This window comes from Octodon degus, unplaced genomic scaffold (genome assembly GCF_000260255.1).
Source record: "Octodon degus isolate 3935 unplaced genomic scaffold, OctDeg1.0 scaffold00438, whole genome shotgun sequence".
NCBI classification, from domain to species: domain Eukaryota; kingdom Metazoa; phylum Chordata; class Mammalia; order Rodentia; family Octodontidae; genus Octodon; species Octodon degus.
This window is the reverse complement of record NW_004525014.1, coordinates 175521-191647: the sequence shown is the minus strand read 5'-3', so window position 1 is coordinate 191647 and position 16127 is coordinate 175521. Positions and strand designations below refer to the sequence as shown.

Here is a 16127-nt window from a genome sequence, read left to right as displayed (position 1 = left end):
TCAGCCCTGGAGCTGCTTAGCAAGAAGCCCAATACATAAAACATAGTTTTTATTTTACTGTCTTGATTTTTATATTTTATTTTAATTAATTTTATTGAGAAAGAAATAGCAATGAGATAGTTTCAAAGTAGGTTAGTAGGACAGTTACAATAATTAATACATTACATATTGTTGTCTCCCTAGTAGTTATTCATACTACAAGGTGCAGACATGGTATCTTGTATAAACACTGTTAGTAAAAATCTTTCTTCTCACTGAATTAAGAGAAAGTAGCTGTATATCTATCCTATTTTGTATATGCAGATATATATTTTTTTCTGCAAAATGGTCCTTCATTTATATCCTTTGCTTTTGTTTAGTTTTGTCAGAGATGGATATTACATTGCCTTTAAAATATTGTAGGTGCGTGAATTCAGCAAAATAATCCAATATAGTCCAGTAGTCTGTAATAGTAGTGTATTACCTGCAGGACTGGCATTGTCAGAAGTTGTTGACTGAAGCACTTTACAGCTCAGCATATTAATATGGCTTTACTTTTTATACCTCGTTTTATACTTTTCTGCTGGGTGGTTAAGACCAAGATAAAGCAAGACCTATATAACAAGAAATGTAGCTTTTGTATCTGACAAGGTCAGTCAAATCCCCTCAGGATTTACCCTGAAACCCTGTAGCACACTTTGTAGATCCTTTGTCAGTGTCAGACATGTGGATGAGTCACAGCCATTGCTTGACCAATTTGCTTTCTGTGAAAGCCTGAGAGAGCGGTTTGTCTCCATGTGACTCTCCTTAGGCACACTCTACATCGTCAGTCACTTTCCTCTGTGGCCCCATAACCTCCTTGATCAGAAATTTTGGGAAACCACTGATTTCCAGGATGTTACATTACAGGTTCTCCTATGTCCTGAGTCCTCACTGACCTTGAATGGCTAGGGCCAAAATGTTGACTACCCTTGTAATCCTTCTTTTCCTCTAATTTTTTGGTCTGCAAACTTAAGTTGTTAACCCTGCAGAAGAGAAGCTTAATGATATTATTACCGTATAGCATAGAACGTTGAGCTTATCGCCACTATCTGTCTGAATATCAGATGCCTTAGTCATAACATAGAACAGGTATTTTCCATCAATTTTTGATATGCTAAACTTTAAATCCCTACAGAATTTGAAAAAAAGTTATAATTAGAAATAGACAATTACACATTTTTTACACAGAAATTTAGAAATCTAACTATATACAATGTTGTAGCAGGACAGTCCTATGACTTTTTTTTTCTTGTCTCTTGTTTTCATTTACTACCATTTTTTGAAAAACATTTACTTGAGGGAGAGTAAAACAGTGATTGATATGACACTAGAAGCAGTACACACTTAGCAGATCAGAATGACAGGCATTCCAAGCATGGCACTAATATTACACATTGTTCTCCTCAGAGCAGGTGAGAATCCTACCAATTAACTGTTTTTTTAAAAAACCTGATGGAGATTCTCAGGATCATTGCCTTAACCATCTTATGTATATAAATGTATGGTTTTTTCACCTGTTGTGATTCCTATCATTTCTTCTGGCCCTTTGTTTAATCCTTACGTTCTCACTTTCAATTCAATTGTAAGATATAATGCAAAAAAGAAAGATTTTTATATTTGAAAAAGAAGAAATTATCTCAAACACCTAACAAGCCCAGATTTTTTTTTCCGGAACCAGGGATTGAACTGAGGCCCTTGCACTTGCCAGAGAAGCGCTTATTCCACTGAGCCATCTCCCTGGCCCCCAAGTCCAGATCTTAACATCAATTTTAGAATGAGCAATGGGGTTAAACATGTTTGTATGTATATATTCACATAAGATGTCATCTTAAAATAGTAAGACTGAGCATCTGCTTTGGCAAGCACTGGGGCCAGTGTTCCATCCCACATCCCCTGTGCCACACTAGCCACACCCTCAGGGCACACTGAGCAGGCAACCCAGTCTGGGCATGGTTGCACATGCCTGTAATCCCAGTGCTAGTGAGGCTGAATACAGGAGGATCTCCAGAAGTCCATGCTGCCCAGTGAGACACTGTACCAAATATATAAATGAAAAAAAAGATAGTAAAAAATTAAAATACAACAGCAAACCTGAAATACTTTATTAAAAGCCTTTTTTAGCTTAGGATTAAGGTCTTGTTAGTGAGCTTTTCTGTTCCAAAACCAAAGAGCAAATCATAAAACAACAAATAATTTATACTGTGTTTCTAGATTCTCCAAATCTCCTGCTAATTTTTAGCTTGTGTCCTCAGAGGCATGAAGCGACCAAAGTGACTAGGGAGACATCTTAGCTTCAAGTTCAGTGCTATCATTGTTGTGCTTCCTGGTAAAAGCCTTCCCCTCTCTGGGAATAGGACTTCCAGTCCAGCAGAGCATAAGGTTGTAGAGACCAGAGGCAAAAGGTTTGCTATTCAATCACCAGGTGTAATGATGAGTGGCACCATTCCCACTCCCACCCCTTGATTCATGGACCCATGAGTCATGGCTTTGGGGGATACAGTGTCATGCACTTGGTGCTGATTCAAAGCATGTACAGCCTGTAGAAGTACCTCACCCCAGTCCTGAAGATTACTGCTGCCCAGCTAGCAGTGTAACTGCATCTTCAGAGGACCATTCCAACATTTTATCAATCCAGCTGCTTCTGGATGATGAGGCGCATGGGAAGGAGAGTTAATTCCATGAGCACGAACACATTGCTTCACTTCTTTGGCTGTAAAATGTGTTCCTTGGTCAGAAGCAATACTGTGTGGAATTCCACGGTAGTGGATAAGGCATTCTGTAAGTCCGTGGATGATAATCTTGGCAGAAATTAGTTTGGCAAATGCAAATTCCCATCCAGAATATGTGTTTATGCCAGTGAGCGCAAAGGGCAGTCCCATCTATATTAAAAGTGGTCCAGTATACTCTATATGACACCAGCTTAGAGGTTGATCACCCAGGGAAATGGTGCCATATTGGGGACTCAGTATTAGCCTCCCTATCTGGCAAATTGGACATTCCGCAGTGACTGTAGCCAGATCAGCCTTGGTGTGTGGGAGTCCACTTTGCTGAGCCCATGCATAGCCTCCATCCCTGCCCCCATGGCCACTCTGTTCATGGGCCCACTGGGCAATAACAGGGGTGGCTAGGGAAGGAGGTTCATCTCTGTGAACAGAATGGGTCTTCTTATCCACTTGATTATTAGTATTCTTCTGTTGATGTCACCTTTTGGTGAGCATTGACATGTGAAACAAATATGTTAGGTCTATCCACATAACTTCCCCAAATATCCCTGTCACCAATTTTCCAAAAATGCTCCTTCCAAACTTCTGACCAATGGCCAGGCCATTGGCTACATCTCATGAGTCAGTACATAGTCTCACATTCAGCCAAGTTTTCTCAAGACTAAATGTACTACCTGGTCCACTGCTGAAGCTTTCCCACAGTGATGGCTTCCCTTCACCACGGTCTTTAGGTGATGTACATGAAAGGGTTATAATGCTGCAGATGTCCACTTGTGGGTGGTTCTGCGTAGCATGCAGAGCCATCCATAAACCAGGCCCCACTCTTCTCTTCCTCTTACAGCTGATTAAATGGTACAACCCGCAGAGCCACAGGTGCATGCTGGGAAACAGAGGGCAATACAGCAGGTGTAGGAGCCATAGGTATCTGGGCAACTTCCTCTGGACCTGCCCTGGCTCTGTCATGAATGTACCACTTCCATTTAATGATGGACTCTTGCTGAGCACGTCCAACCTTATGACTTGATGGATCAGATAATACCCAGGCCGTGAGAGGCATCTCAGGCCTCATGGTGACCTGGCGTCCCATAGTCACGCGTTCAGTTTCCACTAAGGCCTAGTAGCAGGCCAAGAGCTGTTTTTCAAAAGGAGAGTAGCTATCTGCAGATGATGGCAGAGCCTTGCTCTAAAATCCTAAAGACTTCCTCTGCAGCTCACCTATGAGGGCCCGAAAGAGACACCAAACAGCTTCCATGCCTTCTCCTGATATCTCAAGTGCCATTGGATCTGCTGGATCATATGGTCCCAGGGGCCGAGCAGCCCGAACAGCAGCCTGGACCTGCTGCAGGGCTTTCTCCTGTTCTGGGCCCCACTCAAAAGTAGTAGCATTGAGTCACTCAGTAAATGGGTCAGAGTAAGTCACCTAAGTGAGCAATATGCTGTCTCCAAAATTCAAATAAGTATACTAAGCACTGTGCCTCCTTCATGGTCATAGCAGGAGCAAGGTGCAACAGCTTATCTTTTACCTTAGAAGGAATATCTCCACCTGCTCCACACCACCAGAATCCTAGAAACATCAGTGAAGTAGAAGGACCTTGAATTTTTGTGGGATTTTTTGCCCATCATCTGGCTCTCAAATGCTGTACTAACAAAGCCAACGTGTTAGCCACCTCCTCTTCCCTAGGGCCAATCGACATAACATCATCACTGTAAAGGACCAGTGTGATAGCTGGAGGAAGAGAAAAGAGATCTAGGTTCCTATGAACCAGGCTGTGACACAGTGTAGGAGAGGTAAAGCATCCTTGTGTAAGAGAGTGAAGGTATATTGCTGGCCTTGTCAAGTGAAAGCCAATTGTTTCTGATGGTCCTTATGGAAAGGTATGGAGAAGAAGGCATTTGCCAAATCAACAGCTGCATAGCAACTCCTGGGGGATGTGTGAATCTGCTCAAGCAAGGAAACCACATCTGGTACCGCAGCTGCAATCGGCATCACCAACTGGTTCAGTTTACGGTACTCTACCATCATTCTCTAATACCCGTCTGTTTTCTCCACAGGCCAAATGGGAGAATTAAATGGAGATGTGGTGGAGAACACCACATTGCACCTTCAAGTCCTTGATGGTGACACTAATCTGTGCCATCCCTCCAGGAATGTGGTACTGCTTTTGGCTCAGTATTTTACCTGGTAAGGGAAACTCTAAGGGCCTCAGTGTGGCCTTTCCAGCCATAACAGCCCTCACCTGGCAGGTTAGGGCACCAATGTGAGGATTCTTCCAAGTAGTAAGTATATCTATCCTAATTATACATTCTGTAACAGGGGAAATACCTGCAGGATGGAGTTGAGGGCCTATTGGACCCACTGGGAGTCAGACCTTCGCTGCAACGCCATTGATCATCAGCCTTCCATAGGCCTGTGCTCCTACTATAGTGCCAGTATGGTGTCTATGGTACGCTGGATCCCCTGGAATCAGTGTTAGTTTAGAACTACTGCCCAGTAGTCCCCAAAATGTCTGATCACCCTCCCTTCTCCTGTGTAGTTACTTGTATAAAAGTCTCTAGGTCCCTTTGGGAAGGATAGGGAAAGACTGCACAAATTCTAGGGACATTAGGATCCTTCCCCAAGGAGACCTGGCCTCCCAATCATTCAAGTGGTTCTGGTTCTGTAAACTTGCTCAAGTTCGAGGTTTCTCCAGAACACGCTTCTTCCTCAGGCCAGGTTTGCTCCCTCTTTGCAATTTTTCTTAGATGACCCATGTTTCTGCCTCTTCCAAAGGTTTCCTCTCTGCTTGAGGCAGTCTCAATAGCAGGTACTGCAGGCCCATGTTACAAGGTCCAGAGGAGGGCATGGGATGCCACCATATCCATGATGACCCACTCCACACTCCAAATGAGACCTCAGGCCTGGAGGATGGGGGCATGGGGGGAATGCGTGCTACCAGTTCAATGCTTCACACCTCTCTGGCCCCATCTGGAGTCTTGTCCAGGTCCTTTAGCTCTGGCCCTCAAAATACTCACTGGTCCTCAAGCCAGGTCTGGCCCCATGACTTACATAAGCATAGTCTGTTTCAGTTGCTCTTTTACTACAGTAGCAGACATAATACAAGGAATAGATATAACCCAAAATGTACCAGTCACATATTTGAATGAGGAAGTGTGTGGAGGGCATCTGCACACTAAAAGTGAAGCATTTAGTCCCAAGGTCTGAAGCTCACTGCAGTCTTCTGTCTCTGAGAGTTTCTAACATTCTCTAGCAGCCTCTAAGAGTTGGCTGTTAGGTCTGAATGGAAGGTTGAAGACTCTAAGATGGAAAGTTCAAGGATACAAGCTGGCACCCAAGTAGTCTGCTAGAAGCCAGGAGAAAAACTCCAGTCTGGTTGCCAAGATTGAAGTACTCTGGAGGAAGTGGAATGCCAAATCTTACCTCAACCTCTTTAAATTCCCTTTTTTGTGATGAGTTCCTCTGGGGCGGGGCACTCACAGCCCAGAGTGTGGAACCACCACGGGACCCAGCCAACTTGACCCATGTATGGACTGCTACAGATGGAAATCTCAATGAAAAGCGGTCAAGTATGGGGAGAGAGAAAGCAGTTAAAAATTCACTGTCATGTGTCTGCTAGGTGTTAGAGATCCACGTGTAGCACCAGGTAGTGAGAAGACCTGTGCAGACCAGCTAGGAGGGCGTAGCAGCACGCGGAGGACGGCTTGAGTGCTTACAACGTTGCGCACAGGAAGTGCTCCCCCTGTGCGGCCTCTGAAGGGGACCAGAGTTCCTTTAGAATTCTCCTGTGCAGAAAGCCTATTATGAGGAGGAGCGTGAAATCATTCTCTTCTTTCCTGGTCTCCTGGAAGCCTCTTTCCCCTTGGGGAACCCCAGTGTGGCAGCTTGGAGGCTGAGCTCTGCCCCTCCTGGGAGACATCAGTCCACTACCAGGTTTGCCAAGGGTAGGATGGAGCACACCTGCCCTCATTGGCATCTGCTCTCTAGAAAGTGAGTCACAAGAATTCCCACTGAGGGACTGTGCTGTGGGCAGGGCCTAACCATGATCCAGTGGCTTAAATTCCCAGCCTGATTTCTGGACGCTGGCACCCAAGGACAATGTGCTGTTCTTTGTATTCTGGAAGCGTCTGAGGAGAGCTCAGAGTCTCAGGCAGCCGTGTCTTCAAACAGACAATGAACCCCTCATGCCTAGCTTCCCAAACCTGGCCTCTCCACCTGGCCTCAGACTCCTTTGTATGCCTGAGTACTGTGCCTTCAGCTGTTTTCCTGTAGTTTTGTGACATGCTCTTTTTTATTTTTTGATATGCTCTTTTTTTCCCTTCCCTTTAATGGGCTGAATGCCCTCCACAAAAGTGGGGTTTCCTGCTCTGTCTCAAGCCACTGAGCATTTGCTCTCCAGCAAACCACACAGGAGTTTTCCTCAGTTGCTTGATATTGTGTATGTGTGTGTGTGTGTGTGTGTGTGTGTGTGTGTGTGTGTGTGATGCTAGGCATTCTTTTGGATCTAACATGTCTATTAAAATGTCTCACTGTCTGGAAAGAAGGTGCTATTATATGCTGAAAATGGGAAAATATGGGTGTTCTGTTTCCCTACTGTACCTACCAAGTTACAGAAGTTATTGCAGATGCCTGTGAGCACCTGTAATGTTTGCATCCTACTCCAGCTTGCTATCCTTAGGCAGAGGAGAGAGGGCTTCGAGCTGATTGAATGCCCAAGGCTACTTCCTTCCACATGGAGGGAATCACTAGACACCACTGCTTCCCTCACCACTTCCTGGCTCCACTGAGTTCTCTTCCTCAGGCTCTGACCCCTGGGCAGCAGTGTTCGCTCTCAAAATATGCAGAGGTTTCTCTCTCATCAACATGGGAAGAAGAAAGATTCCCCTACACACTGAGCAACCAGTCATGCTGGGCTTGTGTAATACCGGAATCACTCATCTCTTCACACACCATGTATCTCAGTTTCAACTGATTGTTGGCTCTCACCATTCTACCTAGCGATGCCTCCCTTCTCAGTCTCCCCACAGAGGAGGTGTGTCTGTTGGCTTGGACCAATACCCTTGAATGCATGATTTCTCTTACGTGAGAAATGCAGCCTATAAATAATGGAGAGAATAAAGGAAAAGAGAAAGAAATAGGTAGCATAACACTGCACCTCTGTAATCACAGTACATGGGTAACTTGGTCATAGGATTGATGCATACACATTAGAAAGAATAGAAGGCATTGAAATTGAAAGAGAAAAATAAGGTAGTACAAGACTTGTTAGCATTATGTTTGCATAATAGTGATGTCCTTTGCTTTAATTCCTTTTATGAGAAAAAAATTCATTTGGAGTGTGAGTTTTGTTTGCATATTTATGAAAGCACCACGTGTTCAGTATCTTCTCCCAATTCTATGCCAGGCTGTGCTCTGCCTAGCGGGCTGGGTGAGTTTCTCACTGAGCAGCGTGCGTGCATTATGCAGGCTGCAGCACCTGGGCTCCACTAGAAGAGCTGAGTGCTGGCGGGGCAGAGCAGGCAAATGTTGGGCTTGCTCAAGGGGGGCGGCCACACTCTCCACTCTGGCTCAGCTGTGGAACTGCCTTCTTGAGAAGCCCAATTCACAAAATATAGTATTATTTCACTGTCTTGATTTTTATATTTTAAAAGGAAGAATCCCTAAAACATAATGAGCCTAGATAGTGACATAAATTTTGGAATGACCAGTGGGGTTATACCTGCTTTATGTATACTCACATAAGACATTGTATTAAAATGAATAATAAGTTTAAATGTCTGCTTTTGCAAGCACAGCGACCAGGGTTCCATCCCACATCCCGCACGCCACACGGGCCCCATCCTTAGGGCACACTGAGCAGGCATCCGAGTCCCAGAATAGTTGTGCACTCCTGTAATCCCAGTGCTAGGGAGGCTGAAAACAAGAGGATCAGTAGGAGTCCAAGCTGTGTAGTGAGACACTGTAACAAATATATAAATGGAAAAAAAGAATAATAAAATTAAAATACAACAACAAACCTGAAATACTTTATTAAAGGCCCTTTTTAGTGTGTGCATTGGGATCTTGTTACAGAACTTTTCTGTGAGGTGGAATACTTACCAGAGCAGTGCCAAAACTAAAGAGCAAATCATAAAACAAATAATTTATTCTCTTTGTCTAGATTCTCCAACTCTCCTGCTAATTCAGGATGAGGAATAGGGGAGAGATCAGGAGGGATTGGCTGGGCTTCAGAGGCCTCAGTGAGAGTATAAAAGAGGACAGGAGAAGGTGCTCAGCATCTATGGGAGGAGGAGGCCTGAGGAGCAGAGTGGGCCGTGTCTTAGTTACTCTTCTCTCACTGATGTACTAGATACCCAACACTTCAAATGTAAGAAAGAAACATTTATTTAATGACAGTTACTGGGTGTTACATAGTTTAAGGCAGTATGAATTAAGCAGCATTACTTTGGATCCTTATTTTCTCAGGAGAGAGGGTCAATGCCTTTGTCTTCTCCAAATATCTCCTGTCTGCCGGAGGCAGCCTCAGTCACAGACAACATCACCCTACCCTACAGCATCTGGAGGACAGGCTAGGGTGCCACTGTGTCCAGGATCACCTAATCTACATCTCCAAGAGAGTCCTCAGGACTCGGGGGACTGTGGAGAGCATGATGCCAGCTTAATGCTTCATAACTCTCTGGCCTTGCCACTCAAGCCCGGTCCTCTGACACTGGACCTCAAGCCACTCACAGATCTCAAGCCACATCTGCCCCATGACTTATATAAACACATTCCTTTTTGGTCAGAGTTTTACTAGAGGAACAGATATAACACAAGGAACCGATATAACACAAGATGTATGACTCACAGACTCAGATGAGGAAATGTGTAGACGGCGTCTGCCTACCTGAGACTGAAGGATTCAGTCCCAAGGTCTGAAGCTTGCTTCAGAGTTCTGTCTCTACCAGTCGCTAATGGTTGGCCTTTGGGTCTGGACTGCAAGGCTGAAGACTGTGAACCAGAAAGCGCAAGGATCCAAGCTGGATGCGGAAGAGTCTGTGCCGGAAGCCAGGAGACAAAGTCCAAGCTGGTTGCAAAGAATGAATTTGCTTAGAGGGAGTGGAATGCCAAATCCTTTCTCAATCTTTTTCTATCCGCTTTTTGTGCTGAGTTACTCTGGAGAGGGGTCCTCACAGCCCAGAGTGTGGAAACTCTAGAAAATCCAGCCAACTGGGCATAATGTATTGACCACTACAATCCACCCCTTAGCAACTTGGCAACTAGACCTGTTTATAGTATCTGAAGATACGGTGATGTATGTATAATTGTGCCCAATATTCTTGTAATCCTGCATACAAGTGGGAACACACTAATACCCATACGAAAATAACAGGAAAGTTTTCTTTCCTTGATCCTTATGCTTCAACATTAACACAGGTTTAGTAATCCTTAAGAACTGGTACTAAATTTATCCACATTATATTACATATACATATGTGTGTGAAATAAGACAGTTATATTTCTCTTTACTGTAGTTGATCATGGGGTTGTAGCTGCTATTTAGAAATACCTTCTTCTACTACCCATTCTATATTTTCTTGGCCCTCACCAAGTACCTCAGCAGGTGTTTGTTCTTTCCCTGGTGGAGTGACCCATACCTTCATTCATGAAGGCTCTGGACCATTTTTCATTGTGCCTGCATTAGATTCTTGTAGTGTCCCATTCATCTTAACAACAGGTCATGGCAATAATAGGAGGCTTCCCAAGGGATCTCCTGCACTCTGTGTATATTCTTCCTTTCCTTCACGGTGGAGTAGGAATCCAATTTCCCCTGTATATTCTGGGTCAATCACCATTGACAACATTATGACTCCCTTTTTAGCTTGTTTCCTCAGAGGCATGAGGAGACCAAAGTGAAGAGGGTGAAATCTTAACTTCCAGTTCAATGGTGTCATTGAATGGTGCTTCCTGGTACAAGTCTTCCTTGCTCTGGGGCTAGGACTTCTAGTCCAGAAGAACACAAGGTTCTGGGGACAAGGAGCAAAACATTTTGCTAGTGGGTCACTCAGGGTAATGGTGAGTAGTACCATTCCTACTCCCACCCCTAGATTCCTGGACCCATAAATCCTGGCTATGGGAGAAACAGTACTATTCAGAGGGTGCTGATTCAAAGCATATACAGCCTGTTGAAGTACCTTACCCCCGCCCTGTGAACTATTGCCACTTAGCTGGCTTATAACTTCATCTTCAAAAGATCATTCCAAGATTCTATCAATCCAGATGCTTCTGGATAATGAGGTGTGTGGTAAGATGAGTGAATGCCTTGAGCATTAGACCAGTGCTTCACTTCTTTGGCTGTAAAATGTGAGTCTTCCTTTGGCTCTGGCTGGCTGGCAACAACATTGACTCTCAGAATATGTAGAGGTTCCTCTCTCATCAGCTTGGGAAGAGGAAATTCCCCTCCACACTGAGCAACCAGTTACACTAGGTCTGTGTAATATCAGAATTACTCATCTTTAGGCCCCATATGTCTCAGTTTTAACTGATTGTTGGCTCTCACCATCCAACCTAATGTGCCCTCCTTCCTCAATCTCCACAGAGTTGTGTGTCTGCTGGCTTGGACTAATGTCTTTTGTTTGTTTGTTTGTTTTATTGATGTTACATCAAGTATTTAATTTCTGCAATGTTGTACTGCTTTTGTAAATACAACAAAAATCAGCGATCATATTCAAAATACATGTACAAAGTCCTTTGAAAAGAACAAACTTGATGTTGACATATAATTTCAACAAATAAAGTGTTTAATGAAAAACTGGTATACAATGGACTCATCTCTAAAAAAAAGTCTTAATTACAGCTAAGGAACTAAAGTATTTCCTTTCATTAAGTGTAGATCTTATTAAACACTCTTATGGTGCTGCTGTAGTCAAACGACGTCCAGGACACAGTGAAATATAGGTGAGCCCCACTCTTCAGTCATATTCAGAAAAGCAAATGTGTTTACTTGCTGCTTGAGTCTCTTCCAGTCTAATCTTTTCAGCTTTCATGATTAACTTCTCCGCGCCTCTCTTCTCCCATGGCTGGTTGAGCTTGGCTTGTCTAGCTACCAGAATATTCTGCCAGTATTTCTGCTCATGATCACCAGAAAGGACCTCGAGTTTCCAGCTGTACCTCTTTCTAATCTCAGTGTGGACATTCATTAGTGCCTGGGATGCCTCTGTAGTTTTAAATCTAGTGTGACATTCTGTGTCTCCTTCTAGCAGGTCAACATATACAACTTCTGAGATTGCCACCAGTGTATCCTGGACTTGCTTCTAGCTAGGCAGAGGTTCTGAACTATTGATCTTCATGATGACTCCACTCAGGGACTGTGGCCCTGGCGAGCTAACCTCCTCCTGAGGGTGATGCTCCTGACCACTGGCTATGGATTGGATAAGGAAACAGCAGAAGTGACTCTCCTTGCCCACCTATCTCATCCTTTGGTGAACTACTCTGGACTAATGTCTTTGAATGCACAATTTCTCTTATGTGAGAAATGAAACATATAAGTAATGGGAAGACTAAAGGAAAAGAGAAGGGAGGGCAAAGCATAGGGCTGCACTTCTGTAATCAGAGCATATGGCTAACTCAGGCAGGAGGGAAACTGAGGTTTTCTCTCAGCCTGGGCTACAGAGTGAGTTCAAGGCCAACCTGAGTTGCACAGAGAGACATTTTCTCATGTGCTCTTCAAGTCAAAAAGGAAGAAAACATACAACTAAGAAGAGTGACACAAGTCTGTTTCCTGACCTCTTGGGTACATGGGATGAAGGTTGTTGTGAAAGGTGTGAGCTGATCTAACTATAAACAGGCAGGAATCACAGCTACATAGGAAACCATCTTTAAAGCCAAACGAAGCAATGTACAACAGAGAATCTCCAGTTAGGAGAGCTCATCTGGATCTCAAATCTTCCTTGTTGGTCACTATTGTCTATGTGAGAATGACCAACACGACCACCTTGCTCTAATACACCAGCTCCTGGTAGTACTTGTCCTATGGCACAGGCAGACAAGAGAGTTATAGTTGAAACAAAACAGTTCTACTCCAGAGGACAAACAGCATGAAGGAATATGTCAGAAATCACACTATGTATCGCGGGCTTTGAAAGTATTCAGAAAAGCACTCAACAGAGGCATATATGCACACAAGCATGTGCCCACACATGAAACCAGATAAATGGAATCCAACTAGAAGATCATTACTGTTAGGATAGATGAAGAAATATTATGAAACTCAAATGGAAATAACAAAACTGGGACACACAGAAATGTAAACAAAAAATGAAGTATATGAGCACATAGATTCTGGGGCACTATCCAAGAGTTTAATATTAAGAAGAAAGGGGACAAGAGCAATGTGAGGGAGTAATAGTCAAAGTTTAACGATAGGAACCTGAGGAAGGCACTGGCTATGATATCAAAGCGTCCCGGGAAGGATAACTCTGAAGAAGACCTGAGCCTAGGCAGAGAAAGAAATGACAAATGTGAAACTGTGAAATAACACATGACAAGTATTATAAATGTGACTCAATTAGTTGAAAAATAAGCACTGAAGGAAAGCTATACTATTTCATTAGGACTTACACCACGTGTATCATTTATATGGAAAATAAAAATATATTGGGAAAAACTGATCAATATTCCTTAAAGAATCTTACACTGCAGGTTGTTTAATAAGAGTTGGAAACTCAGTCAATGGTACGGTGCTTTCCAATTACCATAAAGTACAATAATGTAATACAGTTAAACTTTTAAACTGTCCTCAAGTTACATATTGTCTGCAGCTGCACTTTGTAGAGACAGCTTTGCTAACGACAACTGGCAGTGTAAATTTTCTAGCTCAGGCACATAGATAAAATGAATGCAGGAAAAGTCACCTAAGGATACATGAAGCTGGCCAGCCCTGCCAGTGTGGACGCCAGGCACTCTGGGCCTGGGACTGAGACGGGGATGGTGGCACGTGCCTGGAACCCCAGTACTTGGGAAGCTGAGAAACAGGTAGGATCACCAGGAGTCTGATCTGTGCAGTGAGACCCTGTAGACCCTGTACTAAAATACATAACAATAAAATAAAATTAAAGTAAATTAAAAAATACAAAACTTTTGCCAAATAAAACAGTACAGTATCAAATAACCTTAAAATGACAAAGAGAAAATTCAAAATGGAATCATGAAATGAATGGATAAAATGCTTAAAAAACAACTATTTTTATCCTTTCTTGAACAAAGCTTATGGAATGCCACGGGATCAAAATTGATGGATAATTTTTTTTATTTCAATGTTTTTATTGTATTTTTAAAAATACCACAATACAATACCCAGTGATATATTTTTAAAGACATTACACACCAGAGGATGTCAGGAGAAACACAAAGAAGCAGCTGGCAGATGCGCCCGCTCACATCACAGAAAGGAAGGTCTCTAGCGTGGCTCTCGGGAGCACCCTAATGTGTGTCACTGCATACAAGTGTTTAACTTGGAAAATTCACTCACATTTCATTTTCTAGGCTCTATATAGTGAGATTTTGAATTTTGCTCATATACGGAATACACTTAATCTTACAGGGGATAACTAAAATGAGACTGCTAAGCATTAATGGTTAAGTGAAAAAAGAAAACAGATCATACAGGAAATTACAGGAATTAGGTAAATATGCACAAGTCAGTGCATAACCAGCTACCCAGCAAGGGATGCACGAAACTGTCAATAACAGGAAATGCTGATGCATCTTTTTGCCTTTTCTCTGTCTGTAAATTAAACTGAATAAAAGATTTGCAGAAGTAAAGGTGTTTATTCAGAATTACAGTGACTACATTATTTTGACATATTACAGGAATCCGAGGCTTGTGGTGATAACAGGAAGCATTAACAGATTGTCCTGAAGGGTAATATCCATGCCCTGATCAGAGGACATGGAAGGATTTTACATCCCTTGCAGATGTGCATGCCGGACCTTATTTTTGCAGGGAATTAGTCATAATTCCTGTGGGTCATACAGGAGCAGAGCTGTGGATCTGGAATCCAAATGCTGTCATCATGATTTGTAAGCCATTGTCCCAAATCCTGCTGCTACAGATCTTTCTGTACAAACACAAACATGAAAATGATGGACCTTTCCACAATAAAGTTTTTTAATTAATTAATTCATTTGTTTGTGTGTTAATTTATTTATTTTTGTGGTACAGGAGATTGAACTCAGGACCCTGAGCTTGCCAGGGAAGGACTTATTCCACTGAGTTATCTCTCCAGCCCCTTCAAAATAAAGCTTTTAAAAATTTAAGTTTGAAGAATTATTCTATTGACATATTTTTTAAATTTTGAAAATTTCTCACTTTCTTTAAAAAAAGACCTTAAAATTACAGGAATTTACATCTTAGATTTAGCACATCATTCACTATTTAAAATCATCTATGTACTTGAGATATCATGTGTCTGAAAATATCAAAGGCACTATTTGATAAGTGAAAGACACATGGAGAACATTAAAAAATTGAGTTATTTTCAGAATGAGACCAAAGAATTCTCCAGAATAGGGGTAGGGTTGCAAGGGCATAGGTGGACATCGGGAATTGTTCAACAATGGTGTGACAATTTTCTGCAGATTCTAAGGACAGCATTCTTTACCTCTCTGTTCCTGAGGCTGTAGATGAGGGGATTCAGCATGGAGATCACAATGGTGTAAAACACAGAGGCCACCTGGTCCTTGCCCAGGGAGTAGGACTGCTTTGGCTTGAGGTAAATAAAGAGTATAGTGCTGTAAAAGACAGAGACGCCCAGGAGGTGGGAGGCACAGGTGGAGAAGGCTTTTCGCTTTCCTGCAGTGGAGTTAATGTTCATGATAGTGGAGAAGATGGATATGCAGGATGCAGATATGATGATGAGAGACAGAGAGCTGAATGAAGAACAAATTAAAATAATGAGCTCAATATCAGAAGTATCAGTGCAGGACAAGGCTAAAACCGGGGAGAGGTCATAGAAAAAGTGATGGATGACATTAGAGTTACAGAAATGCAGTTCCAGCTGTCCATGGTGTCCTGAAGCACTTGTCTTTGTAATGAACAATTTTCAAATTTTTCTGTCACCAAAAATATTTTTTGTTGTTATGAATGCCTCAATATTTTTCTCAATTAGTGTACCTAGAACATGATGAATCTATTATGAGCAAGAAGGGAAAAAATACCTTTTCAATGCATAGATATAAAAATTGCCATTAGAAGTAGTATGCATTTAGAAGCCCAGAATGACAGGCATGCCAAGCATGGCCCTAGTACTACACATTGCTGTCATCGGTGCAGTTGCTTAGTTCACAGGCATCAGCATGTATATTTCGTCAGGTTGAAAATCATACCAATTAACTGCCAGTTTTAAAAC

At 42.6% G+C, this 16127-nt stretch overlaps 1 pseudogene; it reads right to left on the bottom strand.

Annotated features, from left to right (window-relative positions):
* Positions 1–2432: 2432 nt before the first annotated feature.
* On the bottom strand, positions 2433–15593 carry LOC105741323 (annotated as a pseudogene).
* Between the last annotated feature and the right edge of the window lie 534 nt (positions 15594–16127).